At 42.4% G+C, this 19,860-nt stretch overlaps 1 long non-coding RNA gene across 1 annotated transcript; it reads left to right on the forward strand.

The window, feature by feature from the left end:
• The first annotated feature begins 200 nt into the window (after positions 1-200).
• Positions 201-19,162, forward strand: LOC136176782 (uncharacterized). Its single transcript, XR_010664626.1, has 3 exons — positions 201-340; positions 10,877-10,976; positions 17,308-19,162. It is a non-coding gene; the product is annotated as an uncharacterized lncRNA (long non-coding RNA).
• The last annotated feature ends 698 nt before the right edge of the window (positions 19,163-19,860 follow it).

Raw genomic sequence — 19,860 nt, forward strand, 5'->3', positions numbered from 1 at the left:
ACCCTGATCTAGAGGGTCACCTGGGAAGGGGCCAGGCAGGCCTTAATCGGACGCGCCCAGAGAAGAGGCCATTTACGGTTTCTCGGAAAGGCCCGCCGTACCCCCGCCCCACAGCCCCGCGAACCTCCACAAAATGCTGAGTAACGATAACCAGGAAGTGTCTCTTGGTGTCCCCCCCCACTCCCCTCGCCGCTGCCTCTCCGGAAAATACCGCGACGGTTCTCGTCCCTGCTCCCTGTCCTTTCACTTTCACCCAGTAACCTGCTGCTGCATCATGACGCGGCAGTTTGGTGCCATTGTGAACCGAGCGGGCTCCTGCCGGGTGGAGTTGATGCGGGTGGTAAGTCCTGCGGCAGTGACACAGTTGTGACCCTGAGCAGGTGCTGACCTCCCTCCCGGTGCCTCCGATTTCCTTACTGTAAGATGAGAATCAGGATGGTCCCTGACTCCTGGCGGTGGTGTTTTGAGGATTAAACAAAATTCCTGAGAGGTGATTAGGAGAGTGCTTGACACACGGTAGGCACTCAAAAAATAGTTACAATTAATTCAAGATGGGAGCAGTCATTAGTCGTGCTTGGTGTCATGGGGGTGGGCACGCTTGAAGAGTTTATAATGGCATCAGCACACACACACACGTGTGTGTATTTACTCCCAGTGATAAAGCCTGGAACAGAGAAGTAGGCTGTTCCTGCTGACACCAGGTTGCCTGTGGCAGGCTGGGGTTGGCAGGATTGGGCATTGTGGAAGGTGAGCGTGTGAAGCCAGGAGGGCAGCTGGAAGCGGGCAAGCTGTTGAGCTGGAGAGGGGAATGGAAGTGGGGAGACTGGACAGAAGTGGAATGATGTTGGAGCAGGAGAGCGGAGCATGATTTTTTCAGATGGAGCATTCTGGACGTGGCTATGTCTAGGTGTGATCCGCTAGGATGGTAAAACAGCCCCCTGGCTTCCTTCTATCTGCTCTTTCAGGAGGAGGGAAGGAAACCAGAGGTTTTGATCCTCTTGTGCAAAGTTTCTAGAAGGTTGAGTTACACAGGGCCATGGGTAAGGATATAGACAAGGGACAAATTCTAAGGACAGCCCTAACAGGGAGGACAGGCTGGTCTGAATGCAGCAAACGTGCTGTAGAGAATAAGGACCATGGGGCAGAGAAGCAGCCTTAAGGAGTAGCAAGAGCACATGACATAATATGCTTTGCTGCTGCTGTATCTTCAGCCCAACATACATCTCAGCTTTGGGGCCTATTAGTTAGTACATTTATTTAGGAGATGCCAATAAATAATTGAGCTGTAGGAAACAGAGGTACAGATATCCATTGACTATCCAAACCTCTCCCACCTGACACCTCTTCAAGGACCTTTCCAATGTCCAGGACCAATATAGATGGGGATACGGGGGATGCTACAAGGGAGCAGATAACTGGGAGTCTAGCATGTGCATTAAAAGCCTGGATTTTGCAATTAGATTCCCTGTCCTCATCCCCACTCTACCATTTAGTGGCTGGGTAACTCTAGACAAGTTTAAACAGTCTCTGCTTCAGTTTCCTTATCTATAAAATGGATACAATAATACCCCCATGCTATTAGAAGGGTCAAGTCAGTTAAAATACATGTAAAGTGCTTAGAATCATTGCCTGGTACACAGTGGTGGTGGTGGTGTAGTTGCTGAGTTGTGTCCAACCAACTCTTTGCGACTCCATGGACTGTGGCCTGCCAGGCTCCTCTGTCCATGGGATTTTCCAGGCAAGAATATTGGAGTGGGTTGCCATTTCCTTCTCCACTGGTACAGAGTAAGTGCTATATAAACTATGATTACAGGCTATTAATGGAATGGTGACATCCCTGTGGAATGATGGCAGAGGTGGAAGGCCAGACTGTAAAACAGGTGTCAAAGTCTTAAGTGAATTAAGTTATCAGGAAATTCGTAATGAAGACTAAACTCTATAACATGAATCTCAAAGGAAAAGGATTTTCTCCCCTCAGAGGGTGAAAGAATATAGGTTAGACATGTCTCTACCCAAAGAGGAAGGTCTGCTTACAAGCTCATGGGACACTCAAGTCCTCAGTATTTCAGTTGGGACAAGGTGGCAACATTCTGTGGGGAGAGGGAGGTGCTGGGGAATTGTTGGGACAGCCCAGGAAGGGAGGATCTGTTTGTGCAGAAAGGCAGGAGTGAGGAGACAGAAAGGGTGTCATGAAGGCCTTCACTTGGGGGAGCGGGGGTTGGTTCTGTGCATTAGTTAGAACTCTCAGGTGTAAGGCCAAATTCCAGTTCAAAGTAAAAAGAATTAGTAACTCATTCCACTCCAGGGGCCTAAAGATGTCACAAGAGCACCACAGTTGTTTAATTCTCAGTGGGTTCTCCACCTACTGTAAGACTCGCCCCCCGGGCTTAGGTCCCTACTGATTTAGTATCTGGAAGAAAGGACACTCCTCTCCCTCGCTCTAGTAAGTGCCCTGGAGGCTGACCTTATCTGACTTTAGTTGGAGGGTGGAGGAGGGCATCAGCCTTGCTTGGACCATTTGTTTCAACTAGTAGGGGTGAGGAAAATTCGAGGGGTTGCCAGAGAAAGGAGAAATGCGCTTCGGACAGACTAAAATGGTATTTCTTCATTGTCAAGAGCAGAAATGAGTAGCTTGAGTGATGAGCTTGCTTCAGGTTTCTGGGTCAGCTCAGTCTGAGTTTTCCTGGGGGACTGGAAAACTAGGTTTGCTGTCTTTGTCTAAGTTCGAATTTGAAGAAAATGCAGATCTGGGGCTTCTGAGCAAGCTTTTCTCGGATCACAGGTTTCCCTAAGTGTGGCCCTTGACTGCATGCATCATTCAGTACAGCTCAAGGTACTTGATGATCCTGCAGATTTCCGGACCACACCCAGACAGATTTTATAGAACCACGATCTTCTGAGGTAGATCTCTGGACTCGGCAATTTAAAGCAGCATTCCAGGTGATTAGGTACAATAATATTATATAAACTTGCCTTGGGATCGCCAAAGAGAGGCCAGCAATTAGTGATGTGTAAAGACTGAGTCTAGCAAGAGAGTTGAGATAAGGACACAAAAGTGATCTAAAATTGAGAGTTCAAAATATAATGATAAAGAAGATGGTTAAAGGAAAAGAAACAAATACAAGTGTGGGATGGTCATTCAGTACCAGACCTGGAGCTGGGTATATCATATCATTCTTCTCAACATGCCCTAGGAGATAGATTTAATTCTTCCCATTTTACAGAGAAGAAAATCAAGATCCAAGGTCATCTGGTTACAACACATGTGCACCAATTCTTATACTCTGTTCATGAAGGAGAGGAAATGCCAACACAGTTTTCAAGCCAGCCCATCTACAGATCTTGAAATATCCTTCATGTCACCAGTGAAAAGTATCTAGCATTCATTATGCTAATTTACACACTCTATAAGGATATTTGAATAGTTTGCAGGAATCCCCCTCTAGAATATCAGTTCCTACTTAGGGATTTTCAGATGCTGATTTAAACACCCCAGGAGTAGACTCCTGGTGAGGTACTTCAACTATTAACTGTTTATATTTTTAAAACTAACAAACATATAAATACATCCACATTTTCAATGCTAAGTATTTTCATGTAAATTTCAAATAGCATAATAACCCCTGTGAGTAGCCTACCCTCTTTACATTCCTTAATCTGGTGCAACTGTCCCCCTCCCTGTGTCCCTTTTCACTGTATACCTTGCTGGAACTAGCTGGATTCAGCAGCACCAATATACTGTTAACCTCTTCTCAGATGTTTCTTTTGTCTTACCTGAGACTACTGCCCTTTTCAAGTGTGGGCTCCATGTACATAGGGGCCCATGAGGTCAAGCAAACACTTCTCCTTGCTCCTTTCAGACTCTCTGTTTTTCTAGAAGCCAGTGGATATCTCTATTAAAAAAAAAAAAAAAGGTAAGAAACTTGACCTTTACCTTACACCATACAACAAAATAACTCAAAATTTACTACACAACTTCTAGAAGAAGATGCTGGAAGTAAATTTTGCAACCTGGGGCAAATATTTCTTAGGCAGGACACAGAAATTCCTAACTAAAAAAGAAGAACCTAATAAATTTGACTTCATTAAAATGTGAAACCTTTGCTCTTTCAAAAGCAGTGTTAAACAACTGGTAGAAAACATGGCACTGACTGGAAACCACACTTCTCCAAAGAAGATATCTGAGTGATTGAAAGTACACAGACAGAAAAATGCTCAACAGCATTAGTCATTAGGGAGATTCACAACCACAATGAGACAATCTTGCACCCACTAGACTGGCAACACCAAATGGAGGTGAGATTGTAGATTAACTGGAAATGATTTTGATACGTTGCTGATAGGAGTGTAAAACTATACAAAGTACTTTAGAAAACAGTTTGGTAAGTTTGTTTTGTTTCCCCCCCCCCCTTTTTTTTTTAAGTTAAACATACATTTAACATATGATCTAGTAATTCTACTTCTAGATATTTACCCCGAAGAAATTAAAACACAAATCCACACAAAGACTTGAATATGAATATTTATAGCAACTTTATTCAAAATAGCCTCAAACTAAACCCAAAATGGAATGATGTTGTGATACGTGCCACAATATAGATGAACTTTGAAAACAAGCAAAGTGAAAGAAGTCAGACAGAAAAGGACATTAGTATATCTGAAATGACCAGAACAGGCAAATCCAGAGTCCACTAGTGGTTCCCAGGGGTGGGAGGAAGTAGGGGGTGGGGAGTGATTACTAATGGGTGTGGAGTCCCTTTTTGAAATCTTGAAAATGTTCTGGAATGGTGATAAATACACAACTTTGTGAATCAATCTGGTCACAACAAATGTGTACCAATTCTTATACTCTGTTCATGAAAGAAAAGAAGTGCCAGCACAGCCCATCTATGTATCTCGAATATCCTTCATGTCACCAGTGAAAAATATCTAACATTTCTTATGCTAATTTACAAACTCTAATGATATTTGAATAGTTTGTAGAAACACCCTCTAGAACATCATACTTGGGATTTTCAGGTGCTGATTTAGACACACCAGGAGTGGACTCCGGATTAGGTACTTCAACTATTAACTGTTTAAATTTTTAAAACTAATGAACATGTAAATACACTCCACATTTTCAATGCTGGTGTGAATATACTGGTGAAGGACAGGGAAGCCTGGCATGCTGTAGTCCATGGGGTCTCAAAGAGTGTGACTAAATAACAAATACTACAAAAATGGGATAAAGATATTCATTATGCCTTCACCAAATCATTTAATAAAAATAAATTTGCTCTGTGGATTATAAAAGAAGAAAAAGAAATGACAACCCTTCCTACAGAAACCAGCTGAATCCAGTTCCTTACTTTGGAAATTTTATATCTTCAAAAGGCAGACAGATAAAATATAGGTATATTATCTTTGCCCAGTGCCATTAACAACTGGTCCAGAGCTAAAAGTGATCCTGACTCTTGTGGGGAGGACAGCTTGCTTATCTATAAGCACCAAACAACCAGAAGTGCATATTTTTGATTATTTTTATCCCTTATCTACATGAATGCTGGTGTGCCACACTGTTCATTGGCACTCTATTAACAATCCAACTATGTTACAAGGAACCTCAGACATGCAGATGATAGCACTCTAATGGCAGAAAGTGAAGAGGAACTAAAGAGCCTCTTGATAAGGGTAAAAGAGGAGAATGAAAAAGTTGGTTTAAAACTCAACATTCCAAAAACGAAGATCTTGGCATCTGGTCCTATCGCTTCATGGCAAATAGATCAGGAAAAAGTAGAAGCAATGACAGATTTTCTTTTCCTTGGGATCCAAAATCACTGCAGATGGTGACTGAAGTCACGAAATTAAAAGACACTTGCTCATTGCAAGAAAAACTATGACAAAACTAGAAAGCAGATTAAAAAGCAGATGTCGCTTTGCCAACAAATGTCCATATAACCAAAGCTATGGTTTTTCCAGTCATCATGTGTGGATGTGCAAGTTGGACCATAAAAAGAAGGCTGAGCACTGAAGAATTGATGCTTTTGAACTGTGGTGTTGGAGAAGACTCTTGAGAGTCCCTTGGACTGCAAGGAGATCCAACTGGTCCATCCTGAAGGAAATCAGTCCTGAATATTCATTGGAAGGACTGATGCTGAAACTCCATACTTTGGTCACCTGACGCAAAGAATTGACTCATTTGAAAAGACACTGATGGTGGGGAACGATTGAAGGCAGGAGGAGAAGGGAACAACAGAGGATGAGATGGTTGGATGACATCACTGACTCAATGGACATGAGTTTAAGTAAGCTCTAGGAGTTGGTGATGGACAGGGAGGCCTGGTGTGCTGCAGTCCATGGGGGTCACAAAGAGTCAGACACAACTTATCGACTGAACAACAGCGACAAATGCACAAGCATCCTTACCAACAGATAACCTTTAAGGAAAGAAAACTGAAGGCATAAAAGAATTTTACTTGGTTGGAGGCTCAAGACATAAAAGAAATAAGATTTCATTTGAAACACATGATTGTCTAGGCTGTCTAATTCTAGAACTCTTCAGTAATCACTTGACTAAAAATAAGTAATTTAATAGTCCAACAAGCATTTAGAATTATTCCCGATATTGGTAACTTTGAGGGTACAAGTCAAGGTATCACAAGCAAAGATGTAAACACATCTTTGTGTTTTTATACAAACATCTGTGTGTTTTTACAAAGATGTAAACAACTGATAAGCTGGATTTTTCTGTTACATTGATCTTTACCTTTTATCATTGTCTCTTGGCACACGTTTGTGAGGCCCGTGTTCTTTCATGATCCTCCTCCTAAAAAAACAGGGTTAGTCTTTAATTAAAATGTTTATCAGCAAAGGTAACTAAAGAGATCACAATATTTAAAAATAAGTCATTGTGAGTAACATTTACTGGTGTGAGGTCATCTTTGTTTTGCTCATAAAGGATATCTTTACTCCAGTAGAGCACTTTCTTCATTTCTGCTTCTTGGCTACTGCCCCCCAGACCACTTCGTCTCCTACCTGGACCACAGCCATGCACTCGGGACTCATCCCACTCTGACCACGTTTGCTCCCCTATGGCCCATTCCTTACACAACAGCATGTACATCTGAGCAAGTCCTTCCTCTGCTTGAGACCCTTTATACCGCCCACAGTTACAAAATGGGAAAACAGATTGCTTTGCAGCTCTGATCAGACCTTGTCAGGAGCCAAGATTTCCTCATAAAAATACAAGGACTGGGGAATAGGCATTTTAGCTCTACTTACTTTAGATCCCTTTTTTGTCTTTTTCTTGATGGCAGAAACTGGTAACTACTTTGTCAAATAAGAAAATGGCATGGTATATGGTATCCATTTCCATGCTAAAACAATTTCCAAGCCACTATGACACGCTGAGCCTTTTCTTCCCTTCAATTTTCATTTCACAATGTACAAGAAACTTATTTTAGTGTTACTCACACTTAGTCATTTTCTCAGGAAACTCATTTAGAAATCCATTCGTTTTTCTACAGAAATCTGATAACTGATATATACAATCTAGCACAGCCCCATTTGCCCACCCCCAAATCAAACAAACCAGCTGTGTCAACTCCATTTAATCTTGAGTGGAGGGCAGCGTTTTCACTTTCTGAACACTTTATCACAATTACTCATAGACCTCAAACACATACAATTATACTGAACTTTTAGCCATTCTCTCCTGAAAGCAAGCTATGAACTCTTAGCGGAAATGTGGTCTGACCACCACAACACTTAAATACGAAGCAAAAAATGAACTGCAAGGTGACTGAATTAACTGAATTAAAAGGCAGTCGAAGGACATCCCTCGTGGTCCAGTGGTTAGGCCTTCAAGCTTCCACTCCAAGGGCACAGGTTCAATCCCTGGTTGGGGAATTAAGATTCTGCACGCCACATGGCACAGCCCCAAAAAATACAAATAAAAAAATAAAAGGCAGTTGATCTTGTAAACTCTCTGATTTTGGAAGAAATTAAGCCCTACAGGAAAAATAAAGACACAAAGAAGTGTGGCTCCGGAGTTGTTTCTTTTGGTAAAGTTTCTCAGATTTCTTGGAAAGCAAATACTATAATATTATAGCAAAATATTACTATAGCCTTTCCATATTTGTTGTTTCCGTATTGCTTTCCCTGCCATGGCCACATGAATCTCTAGGGCAAGTGGGAACATTCCTTTGATAGGGAAGAGACACAGACAGGCAAGGTGATCTGCCTGAAGTTAACAGCAGGAGACCCTGGATGAGACTCTGCCTAGAGGTCCAAGGCCTTGGTCCGAAGCCTGGCCGTGACTGTTCTTCACGCTGGACAGTCTTACACCTGCATGTAGAGGGAAAACCAACTGGATCACTTCAACTCTGTCTGCAGGACAGGAACCACATGGACCTTAAAAAAGGGAACTTGGTAATTCCAGGGGTAGTAGGTCTGGCTTCAGTTATGACTTGCTGAAGAAGGTCAAGTGATGTCACCAGGACCTACTTTCTCTTTGATCTTTTGATTCTTCAGCCTCTGATTAGCCCTGTTTCTAGACAAGCCTCTTCCCTGTGGTAGCAGTTTGGTTGCTATAGTTTCAAACATAACCTCCTAGGCCTTCAAATCCAGTGCAAAAGACCCCCCCCCTCAGGAGTCAATATTCAGGTTTTATTATGTCCTGTTAGTTCAGATTGAGTGGACCAGTCAACGTGGCCACATATTGGGCCAGGCCGAGGTTACATTCTCTACCCCTTTGGCTAGGCTAGGACTATGAGAGGTAGAATCCTGTAGAAGAAGCCCCCTCAGCTTCTTCAGTAAAATGGCAGACTTTGGTTTCACTGTGTCTCTTAGATTTCACATTGTATGGGAGCAATACTTTTCTATGGAGGAATCAGGGGATGTCAGAAAAAAGCAATGGTTGCTGAATAGAGGTAAAAAAAAAAAAAAAAAAACAACACCATCCCTGTGTTTTAGGAGCTTGTTCATGTTTGGAATTGTCAAGAGAACCTCTGCTTCATATTTGGCTTCCAGAACTATGCCAACTGTGAGGGAGTGAAGCTGAAAAAGGCTGGAGAGGCTGTGCCTAGCTTATGAGCACCATGTTCAACCCCAGCAAAAGGTTTATCATCATTTAATGAGTCAGCAGCCCAAGCACCCCACTGTGCCCTGGGATGTGTGCAGGGTAGCACATGTCACCACCCAGAACCAAGATGCTTCTTTCACAGTCGAGAGAAGAAGGGAGGGCAGTGTTTCCAGTCTATAACTAATAGTGCAATTAAATTGCTCTATTATACTGCCCAATGACAATGGATAAATTAGCATCAGCCCTCAAACCAAACAGAATTCAGATCATAAATATGTCCTATTCCGAGAATGTAACAAGGTTAATAGCAATACAGTTTAATTCAGGAGCCAAAAAGTGTTATGTTTTTCTTTTTTTTCCCCACTGGAAAATAATTTTTAAAAGTATTATGTTTTTCATGCTACAGGATTTTGTTATCTTCATATTGCTAAATGTAGTAGAAGTTAAGATTATGATATATGAAAATAGTTTCATTAGTCAGGATAGGCTAAAGGAGGGCTTCCCTGATAGCTTAGTTGATAAAGAATCTGCCTGCAATGCAGGACACCTGGGTTCAATTCCTGGGTCGGGAAGATCCACTGGATAGGGGATAGGCTACTGACTCCCAAGCCCAAGTATTCTTGGTCTTCCCTTGTGGCTCATCTGGTAAAGAATCCACCTGCAATGCGGGAGACCTGGGTTCGATCTCTGGGTTAGGAAGATCCTCTGGAGAAGGGAAAGGCTACCCACTCCAGTATTCTGCCCTGGAGAATTCCATGGACTGTATAGTCCATGGGGTCGCAAAGAGTCAGACACATGGGGTCACAAAGAGTTGGACACAACTGAGCGACTTTCACGTTCACTTCACTTTCAAAAGGAAAGGAAAAGTCCTAGTAAGGGACTTTAGCCTGTTTATGCCAGAATCTTGTTAGCCTTAACTTCTAAGTCACTGAATATTCCAGAATTGTTTCCATTTTACCCTTAGGTTAGTTGACACAGGAGGTGTTGTTGGGAAATTCCTTAAGGCACTGACTAAGCAGAAGCTTGCTATTCTAAGACCCAGACTTCAGAAGGCAGTACCATGCTACTTCTGCTTTAAAAATGTCCTTTCCCCTTTTGTGTTTCATACTGACATCAATGCTAAAGGACTGGTTCACATTTTAGTAGTTGATGTTGAGGTTTGGATGATCAGAATTCAGAGTTGCAAGCAACCAAAGCTTACCTAGTATGATTTGTTTGCACAGAATTTCTGGTCATGTAGAACTAGGCTTGGGAACTGAGCAGGAGTCAGGGAGGGAGACAGAAGGCTGGACTGCAACCCCAAACAAGTCACAAACCCAGTCTGGTGAGGCCCCTTCTGCCATTGCCCCTGAACACTTGGTTGCCCTTGGAAACTGGATTCCATTGGATTAGGTCTAGGGTAAATGTAGGATGCCTAAAGCTGAATTTTAAATAAACGATACTTTGATACCTCAAAGTGGCCTCTATCTTCCACTAAATCTTAAATTTCTCAGACATACAGGTGGGACAGCAGTGAGGTTCAGATATTTGGGGTGAAGAAAGAGAAATGCCTACTCTATTTTCTCTTTAACATACAATCTTTCCTTTTCTTGTCTGGTGAGTTGGGAACCAGGCAAGATGCTATCATTTTCTTTGCCATTTTGACTGGTTCAAGAACCCAAGTCTCTCCTTGACCACCAGGGCTTGTTTTAGGATGGGGTATATGAAACAATCTGGACCATGGAGATGAGAGAAAAGTTGGCTAGAAGATTCTGGGGAAAGTTACCTTATTCCTAAGATCTACATAGAGAAATGATCTCATTTTCCCTCCAGATACTGTTTTCTGTAGTTGTAAGGCTGGGAAATTCTGAGCCATCTTACTTCCACCCTGAGATGAAGAACATGGAGAGAAACCATGGCAGAAAACATCGCGGTAATTGCAGAGGATGGAACCACTGGAAGAAACCCATCCACTCCCCCACCACCTGATGCCTCTCCTGTATCTGGACATTCAGTTTTGTGTTAACATACATTTATGTCTGGCTTAAGCAACTTCAAGTTGGGTGTTCTGGCACTTACAGCCCAAAAAAACTTGACTGAGAAAAGGATTCATGAATATGTAAACCATTTTCATAAACTTATCATCTGTTGAATTCTGAAAGTTCAGCATTGTGTGTTTTGATTGAACTAGGAACTGTTGCTCTTATGAAACTGTGAGGCAAAGATTAGTATTTAAATGAATGCAACACAAACAATTAGAGATCTGCTTCATTAGGCCAGGGAAAGAAGTAGTTTATGATTACTGCCAGATTCTTGCTTTTTTTGCATGAATGATTACTGCCAGATTCTTGCTTTTTTTGCATGAATGCCCCGAGAGGATGAGCCAACCTCCGAGGGAGAGAAATGCATTTAAATTCCTGGAAAGGCCTCCAAAACAAACGTACTACTATTTTAGAAAACATTGTCCTCCCTTCCTCTTCTTTCTTCATCCAGGGGACAGCGGCTGCTTTGGCCTGTCTAACAACCCTCCACATTGCTTTGGGTAATGACACCCATCTTTTCCGTTGGATAACTCTCTCCCCTCCATTCCCTGTAATTCTGTTGGGGAATATCAACAGGGAATACCACACCTGCCCCTACCACTAGGCCCAAGCATGGGCAGCTGACTTCAGGCTAATCAAACTCTCTCAGAAGAGCTTAGCTCTCAAGGCTAATGATTACTCAAGGAGTAATGCAAGAGGGAAAAATCACAGGAGTCACTCCTAGAGGGCTTCTCCATGAATTTATGTTCCTGAGATGCCTGGAAATGCCCAATTCCTGTCCTTCCTGAGGCTTAATACTGGGGGCTTCCCCAGTGGCTTTACTTAAAGCAGTCAGCCTGAGTTTTCTCTTGCAGGTTGTCAAAAACCTTAGCTGACATTCTCTGCTTGAACAACCCTTGAATACAACCAACCCTTCACTGAGGAGTTACATTTTTAATTTTTATTAGCCATATGTGAATATAAGTCAGCTATAAACCTGTTTATTAACAACTTTGATCATGTGCCTAAATGATCAGATAATCAATTATTAACAAAAACTTTACTGGGAACTAAAGCATTAGAAATTTAAGTAGTTTTATGATTGAAGGAACACACATGTAGCATCTGTTGTGTCCAAGGCATTGTTTATTTGTCATTATAATCTAGTGATGTAAATATCATCGTTCTCCCCATTTTATAGGTTTTGAAGCTGGAGCAACGAAAAGTTAAGTATGGCCAAGGACACACAGTAAATGGGAGAGCTGTGATTCAAACCTTTACACTCTGACTCCAGTCCACCCATTGTGTAAAATCTGGCATCATCAGAATGCTGAGACTTAAACTATAAAATCAACTTCTAATGAACAACATTAGTTTTATGCAAAAGCATCTTAATGCTAGAATGTCTTCCAGTCCAGAAGCAAGAGAGAGAAACAAGAGTTGGCTGAAGCCTCTGGGTTTGGACTCTCAGTTTTGGAGCCAAATGAAGATCGCTTAGGGTTTCCAGGGGAAAAAAAAAATCCTCATCTAATTAGTTAGCAAGCACGAACTAAGTCCAAACACCTGCTACTGTTTTTCTTTCACCGTTGCCAGGTGCTCCATGAGCAGCCTGGATCAATAAGTAATTATAATGGAAGTTGAGTATAACTAATTATGTAACTTTAACTTATTAAGTTTATCTCCAGTAAAATGCCCCATAAAACTGGAGTATTTTAAAGGTGGTTAGAGAAAAGCGGAGACTAGAGAAAAGACTCTAAAGAAAAGACTTCAGAGAAAAGACTAAAGCCGTTTTCACATTGGACTCAGCTGTGAGTCATCTCCACCATGAGGTGAGTTCTCTCATCTCACTATTATTAACTCTTGTAAATATCTATGAAGTTATTCACACACTCATTCAACTAAGTGTTGAGTACCTACTAGGTGCTCAGCACTGTCTGGCCCTGGGATGATGGCGGTGAAAAGCAGACGAAAATCCTCGCCTTCATGGTGCTGGTAGGTGTAATTCCCCAGCTGTACAGTTGAAAAGGCCTTTCTCCCAGCTCCTGTTTCTGTTACTGTAATGAATGAAAGATGAGTTCATCTGAGGGCTGTGCAATTAGCAGTTGGCCTGGTGCTTCCAGAGGTGGCCAAAGAAGGACACTGAGGCTAAAGGCTGCCTGGGAGAGGTGATCGTATCTGCTGGGAGATGACGATGATCCATTATTGTCTGTCCAGGATTTCAGAGGAATGAACCATGCACTCTGTATTCTCAAGCATAATTCTCACAACCACCTAAGCTCTAAAAGCAGTAGCGTCACATCTCCTGAAACTGCTGCCTTGGGTTCATCTCTACTTTTCGCCCTCTTCCCAAAGGTGAACCCCTGCCTTCATTCCACATCTTAGATGTGAACTTCCTGTCTAAAGACTATGAAGATCAACTCATTTGAAAATGGAAAACCAAGAACGAACAGACTCTTCCCAAAATACAAGTCGGTTATTTCAGAGGAGTTAATTTCAGAAGGAAAATGGATCAAGTTTGAAAAAACTTACATGGATCCTACTGGTAAAACAGGATCTTGGGAGACTGGGAAGCAGACAACCAGGAAAGGACTGTGGCAGTTTTCCTTGGGCTGTAAAGAACTCGTCATCGTTAAGTGCAATAGTCCTGGTGAAGCAGTTCTGAACCACCAGTGCGCGGGGCCTTTGGGGGGTGATTATGTCCTGATGGTGGGGCCCTCGTGAAAGGGCTTAGTGCTCTAATAAAAAAGATCCCACAGAGCTCTCTGCCAGGGGAGGATACAAGAAGTCTGCAACCACAGGGAAGTTTCTCACCCGACCATACCTGTACCCTCATCTTGGACTTCCAACCTCCAGAATTGTGAGAAAGAAATCTGTGTGGTTTACAAGCTACCTAGCCTGTGGTATTTTTTAAAATTTTCATTTTATATTGGAGTACAGCTGATTTACAATGTTACATTAGTTTCAGGTATACAGCTAAAGTGATTCCATAATACATATATCCATTCTTGTTCAGATTCTTTTCCCATATAGGTTATTACAGAATATTGAGTAGAGTTCCCTGGACTATACAGCAGGTCCTTGTTGAGTGTCTGTTTTATATGTAACCGTGTGTATATGCTAATTCCAAACATCTAGTTTATCCATTCCCCAACCCCAGTGTCGCCCCTCTGGTAACCTCTGGTAACCATAAGTTTGCTTTTTACATGTATGAGTCTGTTTCTGTTTTGTAAATAAGTTCATTTGTATTATTTTTTAGATTGCACATGTAAGCGATACCATATGATATTTGTCTTTTTCTGATTTAAGTCACTGAGTATGATCATCTCTAGGTCCATCCATGTTGCTGCCATGGCCTTATTCCATTCTTTTCTATGACTGAGTAATATTCTATCACCTCTATAGCCAGTTTCTGTCTCAAGTTCCCAAACAGCAGCTGCTTCTGGGCTTTCCTTACCCTCTGCGACACCAGCAGAGAATTCTGGGCAGTTGCCTCCATATATTGAAATCCTCACTCCCCAAAGGTGAGGAGGGGGAGGGGTTGGACTCTGGATCAGCTAAAGGAGAAGCAGTGGCAAAACAGGATCAAAGCCTAAGGATACAGAGCCGAAAGGGAGCTTAGAGATCACACAATTCTGACTTTCTCATTGTACAGGTGAGAAAATTTCCATCCCAGGTAAACTGTTCAAAGCCACAGAGTTCCAAGAAGATGATGGTATATATGTATGTATATGTATGTGTTTATGTGTAACAGAGACAGACAGACATGGTTATAAAGGCAGGTGCCAATGAGAACTTTGCTAGTTTAACTCAAGGTGTCTTAAGATGGAAATATAAGTTTGATGATAGCTAGAGAAGGCAATGGCAACCCACTTCAGTACTCTTGCCTGGAAAATCCCATGGGCAGAGGAGCCTGGTGGGCTGTAGTCCATAGGGTCTCGAAGAGTTGGACACGACTGAGCGACTTCACTTTCACTTTTAACTTTCATGCATTGGAGAAAGAAATGGCAACTCACTCCAGTGTTCTTGCCCGGAGAATCCCAGGGACGGGGGAGCCCGGTGGGCTGCCATCTATGGGGTCACACAGAGTCAGACATGACTGAAGTGACTTAGCAGCAGCAGCAGCATAGTTAAATGAAGCTAGGAACACATAAAAATTAAGATGGGAGAAGGCCTTCTAAATGGTGAATGTATGTTTGCTGAGAGTAGATTATGAATCATTCTGAGCTCATTTTCTTGAGCAGTTGGTGAGAAGGGTAGCTGGTGAGGTGGTGACCTCATGGAAGTGTGTTCCTGATGGTGAGTGTCTGGGATTAGGGTACATGTCCAATAGAACATCTTGGCAGGAAATATGGGAATGGCAGTTTTTATGCCAAAACTGTTCTTGACTATTTTAAGAAAGAAATGCCTACTTCTTCCATGTATCTAGTACTAATTTGCCCAAACTTGGTCTATCAAGGATTTATAAAAGATGGTGTGTAGTCCACGAGTCACCTGGGTTAATTTTTGACCCTACTCTACCCTACTGTGGTTAAATACTGTCAGTTTTCTGAAAGGTGCTAAAACACTGAACATCTGAAACACTCTGGTCTCTTTGGATGTCTGTTGGAGGAAAAAATACTGCTTATGGTACTAGAGGCTGTTGGACAATCCAAAAGAAGTTTATAAATAAGTCAGTTCATATGTTCAGAGATTATATTCTGGCTGGAATAGTAGACATAAAACATCATCCTTCTCCCCATCATCACTTGAACGTATGCTGTGGAGAGGTGCCATAGAGATGCTTCATGTATATTATTATATTTAATACTCACATTGACCTTTTGGAGGTATCCATGATGGCCCTGTTTACAGACGAGAAAACAGCTCCAGAGAAGCCTCTGGCCTGGCAGTGGCTGAGTCACACCTGCAAATGCAAGTTTATTTGACTTTAGAGCCTGTGATTTCTTCTATCATTGCACACTGCCCTCACAGGAATGCCTGAAAGCAAAACACTGTGATTCATTGCCTACCTGATTAATAGGGACAGAACTGGCCCCAACATGGAGTAGATTTGTCCTTGGCTGCAGCTGCTATTTATCATGCCTGTCTTTGGATTCAGTAGACCAAGTTCTCACCCTCACAATGTGATCTGTGTGGGAGACACCTATAGACTAGAAACGTCAGTAGAAGCCATGCAGTCTGTAACTTGTTATTTTTTTTTTTTCAACTTCACATTTTATTTATTTTATTTGCAGGTGGTAGCTATTTTTTTAAATTTTTTTTTATTAGTTGGAGGCTAATTACTTCACATGTAACTTGTTATTATGTGTGTTAAAGACAAGCTAGAGAGTAGTGTCAACAGTGGGTCTAGTCTGTAGATTATGAATGTATTAGATTTGAGCATGTTATCTTTCCCTCTTCCAAACCTGCATTTCTAGGCAGGAATAAAAATGTATTCCTGGTCTTAGCTGCGCTGCACATACAGGGGTGGAGGGCCACTACCGTTGTCTTAGGAAGCTAAGTCTCACAGGAGACAGACAAGGGGTTGCCAGGTTTAGCAAATAAAAAATACAGGGCGCTCAGTTTACTACTACATGGGGCATACTTACACTAAAAAATCTGAAATTCAAATTTTACTAGGCACCAGGTGTATTATCTGGCACCCTAGGCAGACAAAAAAATCCACCACACCCCACAAAAGACGGCGGCTCTAATGGTTGTGCGTACAAAGCTCCATAGACACTCAAGAGAAGGAATGCTCTTCCCTGTCTGGGACCGCGGAGGGAGGCTTCGCCTGACTGTGCGGACTCACTGGAAGGAATGGTGTGTTTGCTAGTGATGTTGAAGAATGTTTGGCAGGCAGAGATGTGAGGAGGCAATTTCAAATGCAGGGAAGACTACAGAGCTTGACATAATGATAATGCCTGGAGTCCATGGACAATGGGAGGAGGGCAAACATGAACAGAAGTGCCAGATCATGAAAGGCTTTGGCAGAAACATGAATGATTCACAATTTCATTCTGCCGTCAACAGGAAACCATTCCACTTCTACTTTTTTTTTTTCTTTCATATAATCAGAGTTTGGTTACATTTTCACAAAATGGAAGCCACAGACCCATGTGACCATGAGAGAGAATTTCAAGTAGTAATTTCTGATGATTTGGGGTAGTATGGGGAATGTGGTATTAATAGCTTTGACACAGGGAGAATGCTATTTTTTTTTGCTATTCAGTTGAAATCCCTTAATTTTATTTTTATGTGTAGATGGACATGAGTTTGAGTAAACTCCGGGAGTTGGTGATGGACAGGGAGGCCTGGCGTGCTGCGATTCATGGGGTCACAAAGAGTTGGACACGACTGAGCGGCTGAACTGAACTGAACTGAAAAATTAATAAGCAGTACATCCTTGTGGCACAATGGCTAGGAAGCTGCCTGCCAATGCAGGGGACATGAGTTCAATTCCTGGTCCCGGGAGATTCCACATGCTGTGGAGCAACTAAGCCCATGAGCCCATAACTGAGCCCAAGTGCTACAACTATTGAAGCCTGCATGCCTGGAGCCTGTGCTCCAAAACAAGAGAATCCCCTGCACCCCAAAGAGTAGCCCCTGCTTGCCATAACTACAGAAAGCCCACACAGCAATGAAGTCCCAGTGCAGTAAAAAAATAATAGTAATTTAAAAAAAATAGGTTTTTATTTAATTTTTTTATTGAAGGATAATTGCTTTACAGAATTTTGTTGTTTTCTGTCAAGCCTCAACATGAATCAGCCATAGGTATACATATCCCCTCCCTTTTGAACCTCCCTCCCATCTCTCTCCCCATCCCACCCCTCCAAGTTGATACAGGGCCTGTTTGAGTTTCCTGAGTCATACAGCAAATTCCTGGTGACCATCTATTTTACACATGGTAATGTAAGTTTCCATGTTACTCTTTCCATACATCTCACCCCCTCCTCCCCTCTTCCCAAGTCCATAAGTCTATTCTCTATGTCTGTTTCTCCAATTGCTTCCCTGTAAATAAATTCTTCCGTACCATTTTTATAGATTCCATATATGTGCGTTAGAATACAATATTTATCTTTCTCTTTCTGACTTACTTCACTCTGTATAATAGGTTCTAGTCCATTAGGACTGACTCAAATACGTTCCCTTTTATGGCTGAGTAATATTCCATTGTGTATATGTACCACAACTTCCTTATACATTCATCTGTCAATGGACATCTAGGTTGCTTCCATGTTCTAGTATGCTATCTGTCCAGTGTTGGAGAAGACTCTTGAGAGTCCCTTGGACTGCAAGGAGATCCAGTCAGTTCATCCTAAAGGAAATCAGTCCTGAACATTCATTGGAAGGACTGATGCTGAAGCTGAAACTCCAATACTTTGGCCACCTGAGGCAAAGAACTGACTCATTTGAAAAGACACTGATGCTGGGAAAGATTGAAGGCAGGAGGAGAAGGGGACGACAGAGGATGAGATGGTTGGCTGGCATCACTGACTCGATGGACATGAGTTTGAACAAGCTTCATGAATTGGTGATGGACAGGGAAACCTGGCATGCTGCAGTCCAAGTGGTTGCAGAGACTCGGACACAACTGAGCGACTGAACTGATGTTAAAACTGAGAAACCAACACAGGTATGTTACTGCGGACTAAGCACCAGATTTTACTTACACTTCATCATTTTTCCCACTTATGCCCCTTTTCTGCCCTAGGCTCCCATTCAGGGTACCATGCTGCATTTAGCTTCGTATCGTGTGGGTCTCCTTTGGTCTGTGCTCTGGCCTGGATGCCAGAGAATTAGAGATGAGAAAGATAACACGCTCCCACCCTATGGGTATGTTTCAGCCTAAACACTGTAAGGGTCCAGAAAAGCAACTCAAGGTTCAACAGAGATCAAGAGAGCTGGTACCCCTCACCGCTCCCTGCTGCTGTCCGTCTCCTGTTTGTCCTTTTCTTAGTGAAGCAAACAGGTTGGTACTTGCATTTCAAGGGACTGAGATCAACTTATCTTTCAGAAGAAGTACAACCACCTTTTTATGACTGCTTTTAACCTTTTGCTCTTGAGCTAACATTTAATTGGGAGATCAAGGAGGCCGAATACTCCAGGTGTACATTATGGCACATTTTAACATCTTTGAAATAGAGATGCCTCTGACAAGAAGTGGCCTCTCATAATCTCAGTGGACCAGATGGCAGCCCTGACTTGGTTGTCCCCGTGTGTGCACAGACTTGGCTGGAGCTGTTCATGTGTGGTCAGCTGAATCGATTTAGAAGCATTGTTGATGCCCTAGAAGTTTTTAATTGCAGTTTAAAATGTCTTTTAAAAGAATACACTGTCAGCACTGAAGTGAAAAGTTATGATAGATAGATGCAGAATGACCTGAACACACAGCAGGAGGATGCACATTTGGGACCCATGAGGGTGAAACAGGAGGGAAGGAAGCAGGGCTTAAGAATGACATAGCCCAAGGACATGACATAAACTGATTAGAACCAAATAGGTAAAACATGGCAAATAGCTTCCATCAGACCTTAAGCCTCAGTATATGCTCATTGTAACACACCAGCAAGCTGAATGACACACCCACAGGCACCATGACAGATCCAAGGGCAACCATAAACATCAAAAAGTGGGTAGTGACCCAATTTCTGGAAATCCCCACTCCTTCTCCAAAGTAGCTGGAATACTCCTACCACTCATTAGCCTATGAAGTTACCCAGCCCTATAAAAACTGACAGCCTTATACCCTGATGCTGCTCTCACCTTCAGAGATGGCTCACACTCTCTGTGAAGTGTTTCTCTCTAAATAAAACC

Source organism: Muntiacus reevesi, chromosome 10, assembly GCF_963930625.1.
Source record: "Muntiacus reevesi chromosome 10, mMunRee1.1, whole genome shotgun sequence".
In the NCBI taxonomy this organism is placed as follows: Eukaryota; Metazoa; Chordata; class Mammalia; order Artiodactyla; family Cervidae; genus Muntiacus; species Muntiacus reevesi.